This window comes from Onychomys torridus, chromosome 6 (genome assembly GCF_903995425.1).
Source record: "Onychomys torridus chromosome 6, mOncTor1.1, whole genome shotgun sequence".
In the NCBI taxonomy this organism is placed as follows: domain Eukaryota; kingdom Metazoa; phylum Chordata; class Mammalia; order Rodentia; family Cricetidae; genus Onychomys; species Onychomys torridus.
In genome coordinates this window covers 89925258-89952253 of record NC_050448.1, presented here as the reverse complement: position 1 = coordinate 89952253, position 26996 = coordinate 89925258, and the positions used below count along the sequence as shown (strand labels likewise).

General features: G+C 35.6%; 1 pseudogene; it reads right to left on the bottom strand.

Annotated features, from left to right (window-relative positions):
- The window catches only part of LOC118586242, a 128252-nt pseudogene that overhangs the window by 49797 nt on the left and 51459 nt on the right, over nucleotides 1-26996 (bottom strand).

Genomic DNA, 26996 nt, shown 5'->3' with positions numbered 1-26996 from the left:
AAACAAACAGATATATGGCATTTTCTTACACCATCATAAAATCTAGAATTGCTTAGGTTGCACTGACCCTGGTTAGTTTAAAACTGTCAGTATAATATATATGTAAACAGTTAATCAGCCAAGTCATTTTACAGATTGAAAATAACAAATTTTAATGGAAGTAAAAATGCCAGATATAATGAAAGAAAATGACAAAAGATATTTTTGTGGGGCCCCAAAAATACCTTTTTTGAAGAGATTATTTGGTGAATGTAAACATCACTGAGTGGGAATATTTAGGAACATGAATAAGAAACAGCCACATTATCAATTAATGAAAATGTTAATAACTATGCAAATGCCTGAATATTTTTCAAATTAAATTAGAATCCTTTTAGAATATTGGACTAGGAAAATGACACGGTCTAATTTAATGTTTTAGATTCAAACTTACTACTATCTGAAGAAAGAATTTAATGGATACAACAATGACATGGGTCTACCAACTCAAGACTATGCAACTGCAAACAGCAAAGTTTTAGAAATAGTAGTTGTGGCTCTAGAGAAAAGTCAATGAAATCTGAGGGACATCATTTTGGTCGAATCACTAGCATATATTAGGGAAGCAATGCAAGTCTTGAGAAAAACACATGAGCCCCTAATTTGAATAGGCAAGGAGCATTTTTGCTAGGTATAGTAGTTGGGAAAAAAAAGAAAGAAAGAAAGATTATGGGAAGTCAGAGGGCTGACCATTAATCATTTTATTTTAACCCTTAATTCAGAGAAAAGGAAAATAATCCACACTGAAGTACTCAATAGGTGGTAAGGTGCACAGGGTTGGCAAAGAGACCAGATGTTCAACTCTTTGAAAAACCACAAACCATATACAATAATGAGATTCAACATTTATCACAGAAAAAGTTCTATAACCATGGGTAAGTTAAAGACACAAGAAGATTCTGAGAAAATGAGTAATACAGAAGAAACAAGAGGAGCCCATTTTAACACGTTTTTACATTTCTTATTTATATAAGAACTTCATATCACAAATTTTCCAGTCTCAGAAACTTTTGACATATGTATTTATTCCTTCCTTTAGAGAGGTAGGAGGAAAAGAGACGAAGCCTACCTGTGGTGGGGATGGTGACAGATGAAATGAAGAGGAGACAGCATATTCATGAATGCAAGATAGCAAAGAGGAAATAAATCACTGAATAGTATCTGCTGTTCATCCTACCAGCCATCCTTTCTGATTATTTTGTAACAGCACTTTGAGGAGTGACATATCCCTACTGGGATATTAAATGATGCTATATATTCATCCCCTGAAATCAATAGAATGTGACTCTATTTCATATGATACTGAAATTTCCATACCTCTGGACACATTCATGATCTATAACTCCACATCTAGTATTTTCATACTGGTTTTCAAGGGGAAAATGCAAATTGTTCACCAAATCTAGTGGCCATCCATGAGCAAACTTTCCCTCGTTATTCTGTTATCATTTCTTCCTCACTGCTTTCTCACCTTCTTTCTCAATTCTGCTTACAAATTTTCAACAGTCTAAAGCCTAGACACATATCCTTTACTCCTGGTACTTTTGATAGCTCTTCCCATCTTATCTTACTTATCCCATTTTATTATGAAATTCTTGACCTTAAGAATCCAACAGATAAAGCCGGGTGGTGGTGGCACAAGCAAGTGGTGGTGCGCGCTTTTAATCACAGCACTTAGGAGGCAGAGGCAGGTGGATCTCAGTGAGCTTGAGGCCAGCCTGGTCTACAAAGTGAGGTCCAGGATAGCCAGGACTGTTACGCAGAGAAACCCTCTCTCAAAAAAAAAATGTGACAACAAGAGTCCAACAGCCATTGAATAAGGAAGAAAGTGACCATAGTGCATCCACCAATGTTTGGCCTTTGTCACTGGCTGCCTTTGAAAGTCAGTAGTCAGGTCTGGTACTCAATGTTCACGACTGTTTATTAGTGGACAAACACATCACAATCTCCATCAAATATAAAAAGCTAAAATTAGATTGTCTTCTCTTCAATATCAGTGGCAAACAAACATGCCAAATTGAGCTCAATATTGTCCAGATTCAGCCACTGATAAATACATCCTTTTCTATAAATCCACCTGTGTGGTACCTTTCCTGTGAGTTATGAACAAACGTCTGTTTACTCCACAAAAGGGAACTGATAAGAGACAAACTTAATTATTTCATAAGTCCAAATATTTGAACAGATGAGTTTATTGGTGTTAATTATAGGAATATGAATGTAGGATTTCTTAGAGTTACATGAGTGAGGTAAAGGTGGGTACATCACTGAAAGCCACCTGAGCATGTGTGACTACCCATGGAATCTGGAACTCGGATTGGATTTGCTCTGCACAACTTGCAGGTAGCATTACATGTTGGAGAATACCCTCTTCCCAATTGTCCATACAGGTTATATAGTCATAGGAAGAGAGGGACCTTGTACACCTGGTATGTTTCAGAAACTTCCTAAGATTTTTGGTTCATTTCCTGAGTCTTAAGGAGTCTCCTCTCAGAACTTCTCCGGTCTTCAGCAACTTCTCTTTTATGGTTAAGCAAGGAGGCAATGACTACAAAGTGTATTGTCCAAAGTCAGTCACTCTTTAATCCATCAGGCTCATCTCAAACCACTAAATCCTCAGTGTGGTCAATCATGGTATATACCAAAAGCAGCTGAATTTTCAAACTCAGTACTTTTCAAGATAATAAACTGATATCTTGATTGTTCAGATATTAAAGTAACAGTTTTAACTACATGTACAATGACTATAAAAGGTTTAAGCAGTGGAATTTAGTAAAACATTTTACTTTTTAGTTTTTAACCATATAACAGTCTTTTATTAGGAATAATTTAAAACACAAAAAGCAGGATTTTCTCTCTGATTCATTGATTGTTAATGGCCAACAGAAGCATGGTTATATCCTAATTATAGCATGTCAGACTTATTTTCTTCATTGTAGAAGAACTACATGTTTTAATTAAATTTAAAGAGTCTACCAGGAAATAATAATATTATATGAGAAATTGCCAGTATATGTTAAGAAACAATGCATTTCACCACTATAAACTTTGTTGTATCTCCATAATTTATTTTTGAGCTGAGGATCGAACCCAGGGCCTTGCACTTGCTAGGCAAGCACTCTACCACTGAGCTAAATCCCCAACCCATCTTGATAATTTTTTTAAAAAAATGGAAAACATTATAGTGTTATAAATTTCTTATTCAGCTGTATATTTTGGTCATTGCTGCATGTGCCTTTAAATTATGATGAATAATACGCTGTATGTATCCATCACAATCATATTTAGATAAATTAATAATAACTCTATTGAAAGAATAACAACATTGTTGATCTTTATTTTCATGATTTTTCTCTGATGCAAACTTGAGGTATATCTGTTAATAACACATTTTCTACATCTTTTCTACATCATTTCAGTCTGACTTTCAACTTTACAAATTAACATGTACTGATTTCTGTTAGTATCTTAAGGGAATGAATTCTAAAGACTTGGAAAGTTCAAAATGCACCAACTGAAAACTGAGGAATTTGCACTCTCACGTATCAAATGGTTCTTTTTCCTTCCAGGGAAGACTCTGATGGACTTTCAAACAATTATTTGTTTTAGAAGATAATGTTTAGACCAGTTGAGAAAATTAATCACTACATAATAACCACATACTGATTTTCTTATTCAACTGTTAGTTTGTGTGGTTATTGATTTCTTCCAGATATAAAAACTGTAGGAAACACCATCTAAGTAGGAATCCCAGTGACCTAAAATATGCCCATTTTATTTGAAGAATATAAGACTTGAAAGCTAATAATTTCTGTCTGTAAAGAGTACATACATACATTCATGTATACACATATGTATCCAGCAAAGGAACACGTCAAAGGGAAGAGAATCAACTCTAGGATACTCAAACAAGATACTAGAGCTGATTATAAGAGCATTAAAAGTAAGTTTTATTCAACACTGTGGAACATACTATTATCAAAATATTGCAGAAAGGTGTCACAAATGGTTTATTGTACCAACAATGTCCAATGGATTATTTAAATCTACAGACATGTATTAGATTATTATCAGGGATTATTAAAAAACAGTGCTTAAGTTTAAGAAATTTGTTTTGTATGATTGATCAAATAAGGAAATAAGTAATTAGGAGTATTGTGGAAACTGTAACTCCAGGACTTTTCATGTTAATTAGAAATAATATTGAAGAAGGAACAGTAAATTCTGCGACTGCCAAGGGTAACAGAAGGTGGCTACTGAAAAATTAATATGGATCTCCCCTGTGATGGGAGAGGGTGTTCCAAGAAGTAAGAAGGAAAATTCAATCAGACTAGAAATGAATGCATTGCTGAGGAATCATTATAAACAGATGAAGGACACAGTTCAAGTCAAAGGTGGGTAACAAACAGAGTATTAAGGAGTCATGCAAATGCTTACTAAGTTTTGTGTCAGTTAGAGACATAACAGAAACCTCTAAATTTGATTTTATTCTGCCAGGAACTGTGTGTGATGATTTATTGTAACTGAAAAAAGGCATCACTTTGTGATTATGCTTATTTCATGCTGTTTTCTACTTCTTAGTATGTTTTTATAGTTCTACAATATTGTATATCATATGTTATTTATAATGAATCAAAAACTAATATATTGAAGAGATGTGGGTATCATACTTATAGATGATGGATATCCAGGCATAGAAGGAATGTATGAGTTTCCTACATGTTCTACAGAGCGAGAAAGTGGGAGACTAGGAGGCTCTGCAGAGGTGATAATAAGGGTTGAAAAATGGCATTATTACAGCCAGAGACATATTCTAAAACACCAAACTCAAGAAATTTGATGATAAAGTAATCCTACTTAAGTGATTAGATAAGTAGCTCAATTTTTACTGCATATTAGAGCTGGATTCTATGCCATATGCTTCAAAACCTTACTTAAGCCCTATTACAACAACCAGATTGTCAAAATTTTTATTTAAGTCATGAAGTTACAGTTAGTATTAAAGGACTGTGGAGAAGGAACAGCAGATAAAACTGCATGCTTTCTCTTACAGAGAACCAACTTCCAGTATCCAAAATCTACTTAGGATCCTGCAATACTTGCTTCATGGAGATCAGATGCTTCTAGCTTCCAAGGGCACCTGCATTCATGTATACACACACACACACACACACACACACACACACACACACACACGGTGGTATTGTGTTCCCCAAAATATTGCGCATGCTAATAAACTTATCTGGGGCCAGAGACAGAACAACCAAAACATTAAACACAGAGGTTAGGCAGTGGTAGCATTCCAGAGGCAGAGATCTACCTGGATTTCTGTGTGTTCAAGGATACAGACCAGCATAAGGCTCATGCCTTTAATCCCAGGGAGTGAGCCTTCAATCCCAGGGAGTGACAGCAGAAAGCAGAAAGTTATATAAGGCATGAAGACCAGAAGCTAGAAGCACTTGGCTGGTTAAGCATCTAGGTTTTGAGCAGCACAGTTCAGCTGAGATTCATTCTGGATGAAGACTGAGAGGCATCCAGTGTGAGGAAACAGGATCAGCTGAGGAACTGGCGAGGTGAGGAAGCCGTGGCTTGTTCTGCTTCTCTGATCTCCCAGCATTCACCCCAATACCTGGCTTCAGGTTTGTTTTTCTTAATAAGACCATTTAAGACTCATGCTACACACACACACACACACACACACACACACACACACACACACACAGGATAATAATAGGTAAGTAAATAAAATTAGGCATAGATGAGCAGTAATTTCCAAAGGTACATAGGTCAAAAGAAGACATTCTGACACTAATAAGGTTGATAAGACTGTCAAGTAAAGCTCCATACCATTCATCCCCTTTTAAGTACCTCAATGAGTCTAATCCTCTAGTCAGATAAGGCTAAGGCTCTGGAGATGCCACCAGTCACATTTAGTTAGAGAAAAGAGATAATGCTATTCAGAAACTAAAATTACAGTCACCATTAGCTTTGGCTTTGAGTTTTGAGGAGAGTTTACATTCCAGTGCTACACTCAAACCAAATCACACTCAAGAGAAGCTGGACAAATTGGTTTCCTTTAAAATGGTTTGTGGTTTCTTTTTTGAGAGTTTAGGAAACATCCCACAGTATTGATTGAGGTGAATGTATAGATCTGCAGAATACCACAATTATAGAGTGCACACTATGAAAACACAGTAAAAACCATTGGATCTGAGAGGCAATTAGTAGTTCAGATAAATTCTGAAAAAGGCTGTAACCACAAGCACACAGACACAGGCAAATGCTTACACACACATGCCCACACAATATACACATATGCACACACATACAAACATGCAACACACACACACACACACACACACACACACACACACACACACACACACACACCTTTTAGTCCTTATGAACCTGATCAGACTTTTGATGAAACATGTGCTTCACAAGGTTATAGGTTTATCTAAGAGGATGGAAATTCTTGAGGACAAAAAGAGCTCATTATCATTTTTATTTCACAGGTATGAAAGGAAAAATTGAATATCATTAAGCAGCAAGTGGATATATTGTTTCCTAACAGATATAACAAGAGTGATTTTCATGCTTACACTCCTCTGCTGGTAGTGTTAATGTTTGTTGGTTATAATTTCATCCATTTTCTTTCTTTAAAAATAAATTAATCTTATTCTAAGCAAGTTAATAAGTTATAACTCTTTATAAATATTATTTTAAATGGTTAAAAATCAAATAACTTAACAAAGTCATGAACCAAAATGTCCAAGAATTTGGGACACCATTAAAAGACCAAACCTACAAATAATAGGGATAGAGGAAGGAGAAGAACACAAACTCAAAGGCACAGAAAATATATTTAACAAGATCATAGAAGAAAACTTTCCTAACTTAAAGAAGGAAATAACTATGAAGATACAAGAAGCCTATAGAACACCAAACAGACTAGACCCCCCAAAAAAGTCCCCTCTCCAAGTAATAACTAAACAACTAGACGTACAGAATAAAGAAAGAATATTAAGAGCAGCAAAGGAAAAAGACCTAGTGACTTATAAAGGCAAACCCACCAGAATAACACCCGATTTCTCAATGGAGACTTTGAAAGCCAGAAGGACCTGGACAGATATAATGCAGACACGAAGAGACCATGGATGCCAGCCTAGACTAATATACCCAGCAAAACTTTCAATCATCATAGATTGAGTGAACAAAACATTCCAAGACAAAGCCAGATTTAAACAATATTTATCTACAAACCCAGGCCTACAGAAAGCACTAGTAGGAAAATTCCAACCTAAGGAAATCAGATACACCCTTGAAAACATAGGCAATAGATAATACCACATCAGTAAACCCCAAAGAAGAGAAGTACATACACTACCACCAAAAAAAAAAAAAAAGAAGGAAAAGAAAAAATAATAACAGGAATGAAAAATCACTGGCCATTAATACCCCCTAATATCAATGGGCTTAATTCACCTATAAAAAGACACAGACTAACAGGATGGATAAAAAAAAAACAAAAAACAAAAACAAAAAAACAAAAAAAAAAACAGGACCTATCTTTCTGCTGAATACAAGAAACACACCTCAAATTCAAAGATAGACACTACCTAAGAATAAAAGGCTGGGAAAAGAATTCCCAATCAAATGGTCTTAAGAAGCAAGATGCTGTAGCCATCCTAATATCCAGCAAAATAGACTTCAAACTAAAGTCAATCAGAAGAGATCATGAAGTATATTACATACTCATCACAGGAAAGATCCACAAAGATGAAGTCTCAATTCTGAACATTTATGTCCCAAACACAAGGGCACCCACATATGTAAAAGAAATATTACTAAAGCTTAAATCACATATAAAACCCCACACATTAATAGTGGGTGACATCTACACCCCACTTTCACCTCTGGACAGATCTGACAAATTGAAACTTAACGAAGAAATAAAGGACTTAACTGATATTATGACTCAAATGGACTTAATTGAGATCTGCAGAACATTCCAACCTAACAAAAAAGAATATATCTTCTTCTCAGCACCCCATGGAACCTTCTCTAAAATCGACCACATACTTGGCCACAAAGCAAATCTTAACAGATACAAAACAACTGGAATAACCTACTGCATTCTATCAGACCACCATGGCTCAAAGTTAGATTTCAATAAGAACAACAACAACAACAAAAAAAAAAACAAAAAAAAAAAAAAAACTACAGAAATCCTACAATCTTATGGAAACTGAATAATGCTCAACTGAATCACAAATGGGTTAAGGAAGAAATAAAGAAAAAAATTAAAGACTTCTTAGAGATCAATGAAAATGAATACACCACATACCCAAACTTATGGGACAATATGAAAGCAGTGCTAAGAGAAAAATTCATAGCACTAAATGCCCACACAAAGAAGTTAGAGAAATCTCACACTAGTGACTTAACAGCATACCTGAAAGCTCTAGAACAAGAACCAAAGTCTCCCAGGAAGAATAGATGCCATGAAATTATCAAATTGAGAGGTGAAATCAATAATATAGAAACAAAGAGAACTACACAAAAAATTAACAAAACAAAGACTTGGTTCTTTGAGAAGATCAACAAGATAGACAAGCCCTTATCCAAACTAACCAAAAGACAGATGGGGAGCATCCAAATTAACAAACTCAGAAATGAAAAGGGGGACATAACAACAGACAATGAGGAAATCCAGAGAATCATCAGGTCATATTTCAAAAACCTCTACTCCACAAAACTGGAAAATCTAAAAGAAATGGATAATTTTCTGGATAGGTACCACATACCTAAGTTAAATCAGGACCAGATAAACCATTTAAATAATCCAATAACCCCTAAGGAAACAGAATAAGTCAATAAAAGTCTCCCATCCAAAAAAAGCCCAGGACCAGATGGTTTCAGTGCAGAATTCTACCAGATCTTCAAAGAAGACTTAATACCAATACTCTTTAAATTGTTCCACACAATAGAAGCAGAAGGAATATTATCAAACTCCTTCTATGAGGCTGCAATTACCCTGATTCCTAAAACAAGCAAAGGTGCAACAAAGAAAGAGAACTACAGACTGATCTCCCTCATGAACATTGATGCAAAAATACTCAATAAAATACTGGCAATCAGACTCCAAGAACACATCAAAACAATTATCCACCATGATCAAGTAGGCTTCATCTCAGGGATACAAGGGTGGTTCAACATACGAAAATCTGTCAATGTAATACACCATATAAACAAACTCAAAGAAAAAAACCACATGATCATCTCACTAGATGCAGAAAAGGCATTTGACAAAATCCAACACCCCTTCATGATAAAGGTCTTAGAGTGATCAGGAATACAGGGAACATACCTAAACATAATAAAGGCAATTTACAGCAAGCCAACATCCAACATCAAATTAAATGGAGAGAAACTCAAAGTGATTCCACTAAAATCAGGAACAAGGCAATGCTGTCTGCTCTCCCTATACTTATTCAATAGAGTACTTCAAGTTTTAGCCAGAGCAATAAGACAACATAAGGAGATTAAGGGGATACAAATTGGAAACGAAGAAGTCAAGCTTTCCCTATTTGCAGATGACATGATAGTATACATGAATGACCCCAAAAATTCAACCAAGGAACTGATACAGCTTATAAACACCTTCAGCAACATTGCAGGATACAAGATCAACTCAAAAAAATCAGTAGCCCTCCTATATACAGTAGACAAACAGGCTGAGAAGGAAATCAGAGATACATCATCCTTTACAATACCCACAAATGATATTAAATAGCTTGGGGTTACTCTAACTAAGCATGCAAAGGACCTATATGACAAGAATTTTAAGTCCCTGAAAAAAGAAATTGAAGATGTCAGAAAATGGAAAGACCTCCCATGCTCATGGATAGGCAGGATTAACATAGTAAAAATGGCCATCTTGCCAAAAAGCAATCTAAAGATTCAATATAATCCCCAACAAAATACCAACACAATTCTTCACAGACTTGAAAGAATAATACTCAACTTCATATGGATAAACAAAAAACCCAGGTAGCCAAAAGAATCCTGTACACTTAAAACAACTTTTGTAGGCATCATGATCCCTGACCTCAAGCTCTACATAAATTGGTACTGGCATAAAAACCAACATTTGGACCAATGGAATTGAATTGAAGACCGTGACATTAACCCACACACCTATGAACATATAATTTTTGACAAAGAAGCCAAAACTGTACAATGGAAAAAAGAAAGCATCTTCAACAAATGTTGCTGGCATAACTGGATATCAATGTGTAGAAGGTTGCAAATAGATCCATATCTGTCACCATGCACAAAACTCAAGTCCAAGTGGATCAAAGACCTCAACATAAATCCAGTTACTCTGAACCTGATAGAAGAGAAAGTAGGAAGTAGTCTTGAATGCATTAGCACTGGAGATCACTTTCTAAATATGACGCCAGTAGCACAGACACTGAGAGAAACAATCAATCAATGGGACCTGTTGAAACTGAGAAGCTTTTGTAGAGCAAAGGGCATAGTCAACAAGACAAAGTGACAGCCTACAGAATGGGAAAAGTACTTCACCAACCCCACATCTGACAGGGGGCTGATATCCAGAATATATAAAGAACTCAAGAAATTAGACGTCAAAATGTCCAGCAGTCCAATTAAGAAATGGGCTATAGAACTAAACAGAAAATTCTCAACAGAGAAAGCTCAAATGGCTGAAAGACATTTAAGGAATTGCTCAACATCCCTAATTATCTGGGAAATGCAAATCAAAACGACTCTGAGATATCACCTAACACCTGTCAGAATGGCTAAGAACAGAAGACAGCTTAAGCTAGAGAGGATGTGGAGCAAGGGGAACTCTCCTCCACTGCTGGTGGGAATGCAAGCTTGTACAGCCACTTTTGATATCAATATGGTGCTTGGGAATCCATCTCCCCCTAGGCCCAGTTGTAGCAATCTTAGGCATATACCCAAGGAATGTTCAATCATACCACAAGGGCATTTGCTCACCTATGTTCATATCAGCATTGTTTGTAATAGCCAGAACCTGGAAACAACCTAGATGCCCTTCAACTGAAGAATGGATAAAGGAAATGTGGTACATGTACACAATGGAGAAACAATGACACCATGAGGTTTGCAGGGAAATGGATGGATCTAGAAATAATCATCCTGAGTGAGGTAACCCAGACTCAAAAACACAAACATGGTATGTACTCACTCATATTAGGATACTAGATGCAAAACAAAGATGACTAGACTGCTACCCACAACCCAGGGAAGCTATCTAGAATATGGGACCCTAAGAAAGACACAGGACAGGGATCGCCCAATGACAGAGAAATGGATGATATCTAAATGAACAATCTGGATGTGAGTGGGGGTAATGAAGGGCAAGATTTGAGGGAAAGAGAGCTTAGGGGAACAGTAGATCCCAGCTGGATCAAAAGCAGAAAGGGAGAACATGGAATAACAACAGACCATGACAAATGAAGACCACATGAGAACAGGAAGAAGCAAAATGCTAGAAAGGCCCCCAGAAATCCACAATGATACCTCCATTGTAGATAACTGGCAATGGTTGAGAGAAATCCCAAACTGGCCTAGTCTGGTGATTACATGGCCAAACACCCAAACTGTCGTGCTAGAACTCTCATCCAGTAACTGATGAAAGTGGATACAGAGATCCTTAGCCAGGCTCCAGGTGGAGCTCCAGGAGTCCAATTGGAGAGAAAAAGAAGGAATTGTATGAATGAGAACTGTTGAGACCAAGATTGGAAAAAGCACAGGGACAAATAGCCAAACTAATGGAAACACATGAATTATGAACCAAAAGCTGTGGAGCCCCCAACTGGATCAGGCCCTCTAGATAAGTGAGACAACTGAATAGCTTGAACTGTTTGAGAGACACCCAGTCAGTGGAACCCAGACTTGTCCTTAGTGAATGAGCTGGCTGTTTGGAACCAGCGGCTTATGTGAGGACACTTTGCTTAGCCTGGAAGGAGGGTTCTGGACTTGCCTGTACTGAATCTACCAGGTTGAGCTGAATCCCCAAGGGAGTCTTTGCCCTGGAGGTGATGGGAATGGGGGGAGGGGCTGGGGGAAAGGGGGGCAGGGGGCAGAGCGGGGAGGACAGGGAAACCCAAGGCTGATATGTAAAATTAAAACACAAATATCCATACAAAAAAATAAAATTTGAAATAAAAAAATCAAATAACTTGAAAATTGTGCTTCACTCAATTCTAGTGACATCTGTTGGTTAAATGTAACTGTAAATAATAGAACGTTTATTTGCAATTAAAATAATTCACATGATTAATATTTGATAATTAATTTTAAAATTTGATATTTACTGTGTCATAAATATGGTTGGGACATTAATAAAATAAGCATGCCAAATGGTTTAATAAATCAGTTTCTGTATATTTCTAAACTTTAACTGTATCCAAAATTATATATTAATAGTATTTTTGTATTTTATTGTAGATAGGCATTGTTTAGCTAAGCCACATTAAGTTGTGATTTGACAAAGTTTTTCACTTTTTTCCTTGCATAAATAATTTCTGAATACAGGAACTTATCCCTTTTATGTTATTAGTAATGATAAAAAAATAAAAAGATTTGTTTGCCCCAGTGATAAAGTGCACTTAAGGATGATAAATTTTCTTACATGAATTATCCATTAAATGTAAACAGATGTATATAATGACAGTGCTAAAATTTGAAGTCAAACTCATAATATACTGCATAGAAGCCACATGAAACCCTATGAATTCACAAATCTAGATCTGTATTCTGCTCTTAGTTACTGCACAATAGCAAACTTGCTTATCCACCATTCTCCCATCATCTGACTAAAGTTTTCTAGATCAAGCATCTGTAAAAGGAGATGTAACTGACAGGTATTTATACTTCATCTCAAACCTCAGCTTATGGGGTTGAAGTTAAAAATATTGTTATGGCATATGGTAGGTCTGCATGTTGGTTCATTTTTTGAGATGTGGTCTCACTGCATAGTCCTGAAGTTACCTAATGTATGTTGCATTCACTAGAAAAAACAAAATTGCTCTTGCAAAACAAAAGAAAATGCTATATTTTTATACATAGATACTTCCTAAAATGCTAGATGTGGTGGTACTTTGAGGCAAAATATTCTATGCTACCTCAGAAATACATTCTTTATCAGATAGCATGAGGAGAGTCTTGGCTAGGTGGCAAATCCATTCAGAATTAAGCAATTTCTCTCTGATATTTAGTGATCTCTAATGCACAGGGAATGGTTAGCATTTTACATGTGATCAGAGGGTAAAGAACATTAAATAGAGATGCTCAGAGTGAAAAAAAAAAGGTATAACTATGAGAGCTAAATTCAATTTTAAATATTTGCATATGATATCTTTAAAGGGTTATAAATGTTGAAAGTGTATTTGTCATTAGCCAGACTTTAATACACATAAAATTTTAACATATGCATGTTAAGTTAGAATAACTCATCCCTTTTGTACACCGTATTTTGTAGAAGTTAAAATAATGTAACCTTGTAAAATAAGCTTCCCCAATAAGATTTATGGCTACTTTTTATTAATTAGAAGAGTGTGATTCCTTTTGTCCCAGTTATTTCTTCTGAACCTCAAGATTACAATATACCATCATTACAACATAATAATAAAATGTGTGACTTGTGGATTTATAAAATTCATAATGTGGGTTTATAAAATTCATAGCATAGCTGATTTTCAAGTTCTTAATTTTATAAGTTGTAGCTAGTGAATAGTATATTTTTTAATTAAATTAATTTTCTCTCTAAGGAAAAACATCTGGCAGGAAAGCAAATCAGAGAAACGAAGCGTTGGTGTCACTGATGGTCTAGTATTACCCAGTCCATGTCATAATAGCTAGAAATTTCAACATAGATACATATCCTGCTAAGCCAACAGAGGATAACTAGATAAGAATTAAGGTTTCTTGTAGAATCCTTCTGAGTCCCTGGCATTGTAGAGGTACCTGTACCCTCTGACAGTAGCAGCTGTTATCTTCATCAAGGCAACATGACCACTTACAAAAGTCCCTAAGCATTGGACATGTGGACTGTTGGCATTCCCTTCTTGAAGGAGAAGGTAGAGACATTTCTTTGGATCCTCACTCAAGGTTGTAATATCTCCCTTCTAGATCTTCCAAGCAGTTATATGTAATTCTGATCTAATTTCATATGGTCTCATGCTCTTGTGTTATGCTAGACTATATAAAGTGTAGAAAGTTAAATGAAGTGGCAGCTATAACATGCTTTAGAGAGTCTTCATCCGTACCACAGTGAGACTTCTTGGTAGTATAACTGTTTGTGATTACCCTCACTCCTTAATGCAACCACTCATTAATGCTCTGTAGGTTACCCCAATAAGGTTCTCCAAGCTAGACTTTTGTGGATTGTACTTTGGATGTTTTGTTTCACTGTTGCCCATATGGAAGGGTTAGATGTTTATTTGTGTTTTCACAGAGAAGAGTTCAGCAAATCCTTGGATTGCTGAATGCAATGGTAACGTAGCTATATTGTTGGATGCACTTGTGATAGTGAACACTATTTAAACTATTTTATTTGTAGATTAATGTGTGGAACTGGCATGATGTAAATATTTTTAGTTATGTAGAATGATTTATGACAATCACAATACCCCCATGGACGCATACAGTGCCCCTTAATGAGTGGTAGGAGAACACTGTGGAAAAAGGAGGGACAGTGCCGAATGACACATTGTGGACAGTGGGGATCCTTAGAAAGCTCTCAAACAACATGCACCACAAGATGCTACTCATTTACCTCACTTATTCATTTTAGTTCTAATGCACATTTCCCAGAAAAATACATAAAATGGCTAAAAAATGCATTTACAACTGCAGGATTCATAACATATATGTGGAAAATCAAGAAGAAATAAAAATATTTTAAAAAGAAATATAGGTGAGGATCAGGGATTAAAAATTAACTTATTCATCATTCTCCCTTTCTGTTCTTGATCCAGCTGAGATCTCCTGCTCCCCTAAGCTTTCTTTCCCTCAAATCTTGCCCTTCATTACTCCCACTGTCGTCCAGGTTGTTCATGTAGAAAGAAAGGGAGAATGAGGAATAACAGACCATGATAAATGAAGACCACACGAGAACAGGAATAGGCAGAGTCCTTGAGAGGTCCCCGGAAATCCACAATGATATATCCTCTGTGGACTGCTGGTAATGGTCGAGAGAAACGCTGATCTGACCTAGTCTGGTGATAAGATGACTAAACACCCTAACAGTCATCTTGGAACTCTCATCCAATAACTGATGGAAGTGGATGCAGAGATCCTCAGCCAGGCCCCAGGTGGAGCTCCAGGTGTCCAACTGTCGAGAAAGAGGAGGGACTGCAAGAGCATAAATTGTTGAATCCAAGACTGCAAAAAGCACAGGGACAAATAGCCAATCGAAAGAAAGCACATGAATTATGAACCAATGGCTGAGGAGCCTCCAGCTAGATCAGGCCCTCTGGATAAGTGAGACAATTGAATAGCTTGATCTGTTTGGGAGGCTCCCAGGCTGTGGGAGCAGGACCTGTCCTTAGTGCATGAACTGGCTGTTTAGAACCTTGGGCTTACACAGGGACACATGCTCAGCCTGGAAGGAGGGGACTGGACCTGCCTGTACTGAATCCACCAGGTTTAAATGAATCCCCAGGGGTGTCTTGGTCCTGGAGGACATGGGAATGGAGGGGAGGGACTGGGGGGAGGTGGGAGTTGGGGCAGGAGGGGGGAGGACAGGGGAACCCATGGCTGATGTATAAAATTAAAACACATAATAATAAAAAAAGTTAACTTATATACAAGCTGTGGTACAAAGGAATGTGTGTTTATTTGTGTGAAGCAAAGCCTTCATCTCTGAGGGGCACTAAAATGTTCATAGTACTAGTACTTGATTATGTCTTTCATATATGACAAAAGAAACTAAACTGTTGTGAAGCTCCTAAAAATCTTTCAAAAATTACATCAAAGAGAAGTCATGAAGAATGATGGCATGGCACACAAACAGATTCTTACATAGTTGATCTAAGATTTGCTGAGAAATGCCATAGAATATTTATTAGAACATGTGTCAGTTCGCAATGAGTTTCTTCATCCAATGTTACAAATGGGAACTGTGATCTGTTGTTACATTTTGGCATTAATTAAGAATTGGATAGTCAGATAGGGTGACATGCACTTGTAAACCAAACAACTGAAAAACAGATATGGATAGGTTTCTGGGACTCATTGGCTAGCTTCACTGTTGAGTTTCAGGTCAATATGTGACAGTCTCAAAAAACAAGATGATGGCACTTAATCAATGACAGCAGAGGTTGGCCTGTGACCTCTACACACAGAGGCACAGCACAAGAACACACACACACACACACACACACACACACACAACTACCAAGTGGAATAATATAATGAACTATGACTGTACCATTACCATAAATATATTAGAGGTACACTCAAATAAATGCACATATTATAGTCTGGATCTTACTTTATTGTATTATCAATATTAAGATTTATATGCATTGTGTAATTCAACATATTCCCTACTAATAGAGTCAAATATATCCATCTAATAGATGCATGGGATAGAGCCATGACAGAGCAGATATAGACCACTATTCCCATGATCTATTACAAAAGAAGTTCTTTCAGAAACAAAAAAGTAGTTTATTATGAATTCATCTTGTTTTATTGCTGGACCTTACAAATAGCCCAAACTGCTTCAGATCTCACTATATAATTCAAGCTTACCTCTAACTCGTTACAATCCTCCTGAATACTGGGATTACAGGCATGAGCTACCAAAGCCAGCTCATCATCGTCATCATCATCATCATCATCATCATCATCGTCATCGTCATCAACATTATTATTCTTTAGTATATACTATTTAGAAAATAGCATGTTAGATCAAGATAAGGGGAAAGGTAGCTATTTTTAATGGTTTTGTTACAGCAGGTCTCACACCAAGAAAATAAAACCTGGATTACAAGAAGGTAAGAGTGAGGATTATATAATGCATATGAAAAAAATTCAATGAAGAAGGAACAGAAAGTAAAGATGCATGTGATGGTTGATGATAAATTTCAGGCTAGTCTTTATAGAGTTAGTACAGTTGGAGCAATCTAGACCAACTATTTCAAATGGCCTGTGCATACGAAAACATACACAGGGGCTGGGGAAGTGGCTCAGCAGGTAAGAACACTTGCTGTTCTTGCAGAGGAACTGAGTTTGACTCCCAGCACCCAAATGGTTGCTCACAATCATAATTCCAGTTCCATGGGATCACCAAAACCTTCTTTTGACTTCTACAGGCAAAAGGTACTATGTGGTGCATATACACACCTGGAGACAAAACATCCTGTCCCCATAAGATACAGCGCCCCCCTCCAGCAGGAAGTAGTAAGAAAACTATGCCCACATTCCCAAAATTATCAAGCTGGCTTTGGAGATAGAATTGGCTCACTCCTTCTCCAAACCCAGACATATAAAAGAAAAGATTAAGAGATTCTTGTGTCCCAAATCAGAAGAGCCCTCTGGTGTGGGACAGAAAAAAATTTTTTTTTTCTTTAAAGTGGGTTGATTATAAATGAGATCTCTTTCTAAAGAAGAAAGGGGAATATGATATAGATATAATAGGATGAAAGGGTAGATTAGGGAACTTCTAAAGAGCAACAACTTGTTTAAAATGTTTTACATTGATTTAGATTTTAGTTTATTGATACAAACTTAGTTAATTTTGTTATATTGTGTGTATATTTCTACTCTTGTTTAAGGTATTATGTTTATATAGCTCATTTAAAATTGTAATGGATAATTAAAAATAGATTAATAACTGGTCATCTATGATAATCATACTCATAGCCATGTTAGTTAAGTCTTCTAGGTATACACAGAGATATTTCAGATAGACAGGTACTCTTCAAACACTTCAAAGGTCATCAGAATATGGCATTTAAAATATTTTTAAAATTTAGACTTTCTGGACAGTGAGACATGTCTGCTCCTGGCAAAACCAATTTACTTCAGAGAGGAGAATGGGCATTGAAGACACATCTTATCTTATCTTCACCTTGGCAAAAATAGCCATTTGGGCAAGAAACTGTTCTTGCCTGGACTGCTTGATCAACTGGACATGCAGGACCCATAGAAAGGTGACCACTAAACTTTGTTTGACAAAATGGTCCTTCAGGTTCCTGCTTCACAGAGGAAACTGCCAGACATTCTACAGGACACTGAGAGAAGTGACCAAGAGACTCTAGCCCTGTGGGCTGAAAACAGATGTCCTAACTGGAACATTAGGTGACTGTCCAGGCTGCCAGCTGTCTCTGTCTACTCTTGCAAGACTCCTGAAAAATGCTTACATCCTTCTCCCAGTTCTCAGGTAATATTATATCCTTCTGAGGTCTTTGATGTGGTTGAAGACTAGATAGTTATAATTTCCTCAGTTATGATACAAGATAAGTTAGATATAAAACCTTAGACTCACAAATATAAGATAGGTAGGATATCTTCAATATTGTAACTGTAATTCTTGCTAGATAATTGTTTTGTTATATGTAATTGTACTATGTAAAAGTTAAAACCTTACTTTAAAAAAAAAGAGAAAAGGGGAAGTGCTGTGGATATCACTCTGTGTAAATAAAGTTCTGATTGGCCAGTGGCCAGGCAGGAAGTATAGGCGGGACAAGAGAGAAGAGAATTCTGGGAAGTAGAAGGTTGGAGCGAGACACCGCCTACCGCTGCCATGAAAAGCAACATGTAAAGACACTGGTAAGCCAAAAGCCATGTGGCAAAGTATAGACTAACAAAAATGGGTTAATTTAAGATAGAAAAGGTAGATAACAAGCAGTCTGCCATGGCCATACAGTTTGTAAGCAATATAAGTTTCTGTGTGCTTTCTTGGTTGGGTCTGAGTGACTGTGGGACTGGCGGGTGAGAGAGATTTGTCCTGACTGGGCCAGGCAGGAAAACTCTAACTACAAAACTACAGAAATAAAAAAGATGCAGATATTTATTTGAAATTCCAATGTAAGTGAAATTGAATATCCTGGTTTTACCTCATCTTCTCCTTTACCATCTTAGTTCAAGGGGTAAAGGAGAATTAAGATTCTTATCCTGAAACTATAAATACCTTTTCATACTTACATACTTAATTTTTATTATTCTATTATTCAGTAAAACATGTACCATGCAACTTTATGCACATAAACAAAAATGCAATATTAAGCTTATAAGCACCAAAGGTATTTATCAAACAACTGCCAAAGGTTCAAAGTACTATTAAAATTTACATTACAAAAGTATTATGAATTTTAGCAACAAAGTTAAACAAAATAAGCAGCAAATTAATTTAAAATTTCTGATATATAATAAAGCAGAATAATTTGAATCTTATTTGGTTTTAGAAAGTAAAAAGTTATATAAGGTATACTTATTCTCAGGGAGGTATATATGTGTGTCCACACTTTTATGTGGGTGTAGTGTAGTGGGTATGTGTGTGTGGGAGTAGTGTGTGTGTGTGTGTGTGTGTGTGTGTGTGTGTGTGTGTTTATGCATCACAATAAAAGCATAAATTACAATTATGAAAGATGACATTTTGATTAAAAATCAGGACAATTTTAAATATATATATTTTGTTTTAATTACTAAGGTAATAAAATTAAAAACTGGGTTGCAAATATATGTATAAAAATTCTATTTTAGGATATATTTGTAGATCAGTATAGAAAGAACTTCAACGAAGCTCAGTGTTTGAATGCCTAACCTTATACCAGAACCCAGGGTGCTGAGAGAAGATTCCCAATCCAAGCTCAGCTTGGATACCCTCAGTGAGATACCCTCTCTGAAAGTAAATAAAAAATATTTACAATTGTCCCTATGAACAGGAGTACTTTGCACTTTGGTAACAAACCTTAATGCCATTATCCCCTTGTACAAATATCTATAATTGCTCAAATGTCAACTGATGTATCATCTTTATAGGATCAAAAAGTCTCAGTTAATTTTCTTTTCCATTCTTCTATCTTTGCAGCTGTTATCCTGTATACTTTCCCAGAACATTATTCTGCAAGCCCATTCATAAAGCTCCATTTATTCAAGAGCAATCTAAATAAAAATAATATAAAAAGGACTCCCAAGTGCATTTAATAACAATGTAGATTATTTACTGCATCATAAACTTTTCAAGGTTTATCTCCTAAAAAATATCTATTTGCAACTGGGTGTATTTTAGTGTTGTTCTGTGGACAATTTGCACCAAGCTAATGTGGAAAAACAGTTACATCTCTACCCTGCTTTTGCAAACACAGATGTGAGCTAGTAGCTATGAAGCATATATCTGTCAAATAACATGTATCTAGAATATATAAAGAACGCAACAACTTGCTAATAGGATCATACACAAGCCAGTAAAACATCAAAGTGTCTTTGATGAGACACTTCATAAAATAAGAAGTACAGGTGGTAAATAAGCCAGAAGAAATGTGTACAACACTATAAGCCTTTAGAAAAAGCAAGTTAAAATTACAGCTAGATATTAATATCCCTCCATAAAATTAAAGTAAGACATCCACAACATCAAATATTGCAAAATAATGCAAGGAAGGAGGATAGAAACTTTCAAAGATGCTGAGAGAATGCACAATGGAACACCCCCTTCAGAAAATTTCAGGCACAGAAGAAACACAGAGAATAAAGTGGTTTCCAAACAAGCATGAGTACTGGAGTTTGAATCCACAGAATTTTGTGATGAAGGCCAGGTGCGCAGTGGCCACTTATGTTGTCATCCCTCAGGAGGCAGAAACAGCAGATCAAGGCCACAAGCACACAAGCTTGACAGCCAGACTAGTGAACTCAGTTTATTTAGACATTTAGATATGCCTTAGAAACTGCATTGGAGATCATTGGATGAACAACCCAGAAGTCAACTTTTGGCCTCCACAAGCATGTGCATATATGTACATACACCCTCACAAGCACAAGCATCCACACATACACATAAACACATAATAACCATATATCCAGCAAACAAAAACCTTCTTGGTAGTTTCTTAAGAAGTTAACCACATGAGGAATAAGGGGGACAGGAAGAAAAAGAGAGAAAGGTAGCAGAGGGAGAGAGCGCTAGTATCCATAATTATTTTGGCAAAATAAATTCTGTAGCTAGTTCACTTCTAAAATAATGTTTTCAATTATGCAAACAAGCTGAAGCTCATAGAGATCATTCTGACAGTGCCTCCTCTGGCAATATTATAACATACAAATAATGATGTTACAGAGATGGAAATGACCGTCAGTTATTCATCTGAAGGATTCTTTCAACCACTAGTTAGTTATATGGAGGTTCTACTGAGATATGGTTAAAGACCGATAGCAGTGATTAGTCTGTCTTTGTGCAATGTATTTTCTAAGCATGAGTAAAGACCAGTTAGCCTTTTATTATTGTGTGGCCCTGAATATTATATATGCAGTAATTGGAAGAAGCCTCTTCAATCTGACAAGAAGATCTAAGGAAAACACCAAAACTGTGACAAGAGAAAATTCCATTGTAGATAACAAAAACAATATGTAGAACAGAAAGACTAATCACACTGACCTGCATACTACCCATAACAGGTAAATCTTTTATTTTCTAATCTTTGATACCTTTAAAAAGTGTATCCATTAAAAGTAAGATCATATAGTAAAGGTTGTGTATTCTAAGATAGAAAAAAATAAACTTCGAATTGATGATCATAAAGTAATAAAGGTTTTATTTTTTAATATAACATACAACTTACCACTGTTCTTTGCTTTTTAATAATACATATTAAACAAACTAGTAGGAAAATCCAACTTACCCTTATATAACAGAAAGAAGAGTCAACATGATATTACAAATCACCAGAAAGGAAGTACTTCAGATAGTTCACAATATTACATTAGCTTATAAAACTATAAAGTGCCAGCTCTATCTTCCACATCATGATGGAGTAGTCAAAGGTTAAAAATCATACTTACAGATTCATATTTCACATAGAACACAAGATAACAAACTTGTTATCTGTGGTTCAGGTGGAGGCCAACAAGAGATGAATTTACTTATTCAGCACTTACATGGTGGAACCATCTATGAAGTAATGGCAAAAGTGACCAGAAAATTGAGAAGTGAGTGCCTATAAATGAGGCTAAATTGTAGTGTTTCATGGTACACAGACTGTGAAGCCTACTATGAATATGTAAACAACTTCTTATTAACAGAAATATGAATTATTTATCACACATACATCTTGCATTTGAAAGATTTCAATTTTCACATTCCCTTTAACAAATATGAGACTACCTCAAGCATTTGGGTTTTGACAAGTGAATGTTTTATACAAATGGAATTGTATAATTCAATTCTATTTTTGGAGTAGTTGGTGGTAGCAATTTTACATATATAATTCTCTTGCCAAGTGACAAATTCTGAATCAGGAGCAGTTTTTGTTAGGAATAATACCTGAAGTATTTAATGTGTGGAACATTTATGTATTAGACTCATCAGCCATTCTTGTTTAAGATAATATTTTTTTCTGCCCTCCATTTTATCCACTTATTTGTTTCATAAGTAACACAATACCCCTGTGGCTAATAGCTGAATATTTTCCCAACTGAAGTCATGTTGTGGAAACTAACAAAAATTGTCAGCTGCACACAGTATTGAAAGTATCATTAACTTCAATAACTTGCATAAGAGTCACACTCCCAGATCTTCTAGCCAAGGAGAAAGTTAATATAATTTTGATAAAGGGAAACTTGGCAAATGTGCTGAATGAATTAAGAGTGCACATGTTTTAATTGGCTCCTTGTGCATCATGAAATTTATTCTGAAGAAAACATTACATTGCACAAAATGATAGCAATCAAGTTGCTGATAGCAGGGATTTTTGGTGTTATTAAAAATAGAATTGATCTAAATTTCAAATAAATACCTAAAGAAATGGCATTTTCACAAAAGGATACATAGTGTAGTTTGCATGTGACCGTATATATCATAATGAAAATGTTATAAAATAAATGCTGAAATGAGTGAAATCAAAATATAGGAGAAAATTGGGTTTTATTACAGGGATTCTTGTAAAAGGTTTTGATAAGGCTCACCTATCATCACCATCAGTAGCATAATAGACATATTTCATCAACACCAGCAAAAAAAAAAAAGAACAAACAAGAAAAAAACTCAACAAGTTGGAGGGAAAGAAGTTTCTTTCTTAGTCAGACAAAGGGCATTTAAGAATAAAGGGAAGGATAATTAATGGTGAAATGTTGGACATTTTTCTCTGTCATAAGGAAATTATACATTAGGAAGTCATACAATGAGTTCTTCAACAAGCCCTCTTAACATTATGCTTATTCTTGTCAGTTAAGTCAGCCAGAAAATGGTGAGTAATGTAAGGGATAGTATCAAGTAGCAAGTGAGCTAGCTACCCATCACACTTAGGAATTGGACCGATTGTCCAACAAGTATCAAAGTTCCCTAAATGCACCCCTACATCTACTTCATCCCCCCCCAAAAAACCACATTTTCCCATACAAAGTGAGAAGTCAATTTTAAAATGTATTCAAAGTCCCAGAAATATTAGCTCAGAGATGGGTATGTTATGGAGATTTGCTTCATTGGATTATCAAGAATAATACAGGACAGTAACTAATGTAGTGCAATGTTACTGCTCTGAGTGACATGGGAAACAGACTGGAGAAACTAGAAAGAAATCTACAAACACATCAAAACATGTTCATGAATGAGACTTGACGCCAAGAGGTGAAAAGGACATTGCTTTTTTGGGAAGCGATTTGAGTAGTATGGGGGAAAGTATTTAAACTTCAACCTCATAATGATTTAAATTGTTGAAAAAAAATTAAGGCAATATTAAATAATAGCTTCATAATATGAAAAATGATTTTAATAGAAAAGCATGCATAATAAAGAACATACCTCTTAGATTATATGAAAACTATGCTTTGTCTTCCAAGAACAGAGACAACTAGCTACATGGCAAGACCTATGCACATAAGCACAGAGCTCTACAAATTGAAGCCCTTATAGAATTTGGAATTATCGCTAAAGACAAAAATACATGTTGGACTTTAATCAGTACTCTACACAAAAGAGATTTGTAATAGTGTGTGTGTGTGTGTGTGTGTGTGTGTGTGTGTGTGTGTGTGTGTGCCTCAGAGTCACAGGAATAAAACAGAGTGGTAATACTGAATGGCACAGCTGTTCAGCCTCATGGTGGGGAGGAGTGGAAACCACTGAGCTTCAAGGAAACTGTGGGGCGACTGGTGCTCTCAGAATTCAAAATCAAGTAGTATTTGACATTATTTCATAAAGCTGCATATCACTTGGCCTAGAAAATCATTACTTTACTAGCATATATTAAACAGAAATTTAAATGTATGTAGCCAGTGTAGTACATGTATAGAACCATAGTTGAATTGCCAGAATCTAGAAACAACAAAACAGTTAAATTGCAATGTAATAGAATACAGTTTTATTTATACAATGAATATTCTACCACAGCAAAAGTGTGGCAGTTTCTTCTCTAGAAAAATATGGATAATTTTAGATAGTAATATTTAGAAAAAAGAATGAGTTTATTTATATATTCTTTGTGAAAACTCAGAAGGGGAAAATGAATTATTACTCTATGAGTTAGGTGGAATTATATTTTTGGAAAGCAGTAGAACTGGATAGGAAAGATCAGAGGAGACTTTGCTACAAATGTTTTCTCATTCTATACTTTGACTAAAACAGAACAGTTGTATTCATTTAGCAGTAATTCAATTCTATATGAAATTACTCTATTAATTATATATAATAACCAAATAAAAACCTTTATTTACTAAACAAAATCCAGTTACTTTATATTGCTGAAAAGGGTTAATTCTTCATGTGTATGATTACAATATATGACAAATTTGCAGGTAATAAATCTTCAGAGACTTTTGAAACACTTCATTCTCTATTTAATCTTTCAAAATAAAAATGCCAACTCTTAGTTGGGTATAATCAGAATTTCTTCAGCCTTCTAACTAATTATTGAATCATTTATTGGCCTAGATCCAACTGCTGGTGTCAAAGTGTTCCTGGGAAGTTTCTGGAAAAGGGAGAATTCTGTCTCTGATCTCTCTGTCTCTGCTCCACCTCTTTGTGTGCACACCTGCACATGTGCACTATGCCCTAAGTAAATAAAAATGTAAGGCTATAAATCTAAGACAGCAATCTAGTTAAGCCAGCAAAGCACTAAGCCCCTATTTGAGAGTTAAAAAGTAATTGTTCGTATTAAATGACAATAACAACAATAACAATAGTATGTGTTGCTCACTAAGATAAGTTTTAACAGACAGATAGTCAACACAATCCATTTTCCCTTCTGCTTGCATCCTCAGCACATACATGCTGTCCTGTTTTAAGAAAAGCAGAAACAGTGTGTGACTGATGCAAAACCCTATTTCCTGGACACAACAGGTTAGACACACATATCAACAGTGGTTACAGCATTCATACTTGGAGAAGATCAAGCTGCCAAATCCTATCATGGAGGTGGAAGGTGGGTAAAGAGTATCACCACTTACTGAGGAACTATAAACAATTGAGAGCTAGGAGAAGGAGAATAAACTTGCTTTAAGGTCATGATTTCTACTGGGTAAACCACATTCCAAGGCTCTTCACATCTGAAATTCACTGTCCAGCAATCATTGGACTAGATGGGTTTAAAAAAGAGAGAAAGAACATGAACTGGTTTTGGTATGGAGGTAGGAGTAGATCTGATACAATTATTGGGATGAATATGATCAAACTGTACAGTATGAAATTTTCAAAGAATTTATATAATTTTGTTTTGAAAAGGAAAAGAAAAAGTATTTACTACAAAATTTTGCTTCCTTCTTATGAGATGAACATAATTTAATATATGAAAGAAAACATTATTTTTATATTCAAGCAATTAAAGGATTGAGCAAAAAAATCCTAAAATATGTTAAGGACATTTTCTCTCTCTCTCTCTCTCTGTGTGTGTGTGTGTGTGTGTGTGTGTGTGTGTGTGAGAGAGAGAGAGAGAGAGAGAGAGACAGAGAGACAGAGACAGAGAGAGAGACAGAGAGAGAGATGTTCTGCTTCCAGATGTAGCCATAATGCATGATACAAATATATGAACAAGTGATATGAACAAGCTAACATGAGACTTCAAATTAGAGTCTACACAGAAATAAGATCCTTCTGAATATATCTTACTCACTTGTCCTGATGTTCTTCATGTTCATCTATGTTGTAATCCATATCTGCATCTCTTTTGTTAACACTGATTAATATTCTACTATGATGTGTAAAGGCAGACACAATTATGTCTTGTTGCAATTAAAATTCAGGTTATTTCTGTATCTTGACAGCTATGGATAATGCTTCAATAAAAGGAGGAAAGTAGATTTCTCAAAAGAGCTGAGGTAATGCCCACTGGTATATGCCCAGCAAAAGTATTTCTGATCCATATGGTGATTCAACTTTTAAGTTCTGAGGAAATTCCATGTTGTTTTCAAAAACAGTTTTGGAAACTAATGAAATAAATAATTAAATAATTTGAATTTAGATTTGATTACCATTTCATTCACTATCCGTAATATGATTTTATATATGATATATATACATACATATATGCATATATAATCTAATAATGTGCACATTACATATAAACAAAAATTAAGAAAGGAAAGAAAAACTAAAAGACACAGCAGAACAAAATGGAAAAGGAGAAAGCAAAATGACAAGGAACAATTAAAATAGAAAAGAATGATAGTCAAAAGGAATCAGAGTTTCTTTGTGCAGATAAGTGAACTGCACTTTCTTTGTGCAGATAAGCATGAAACTTAAAAGG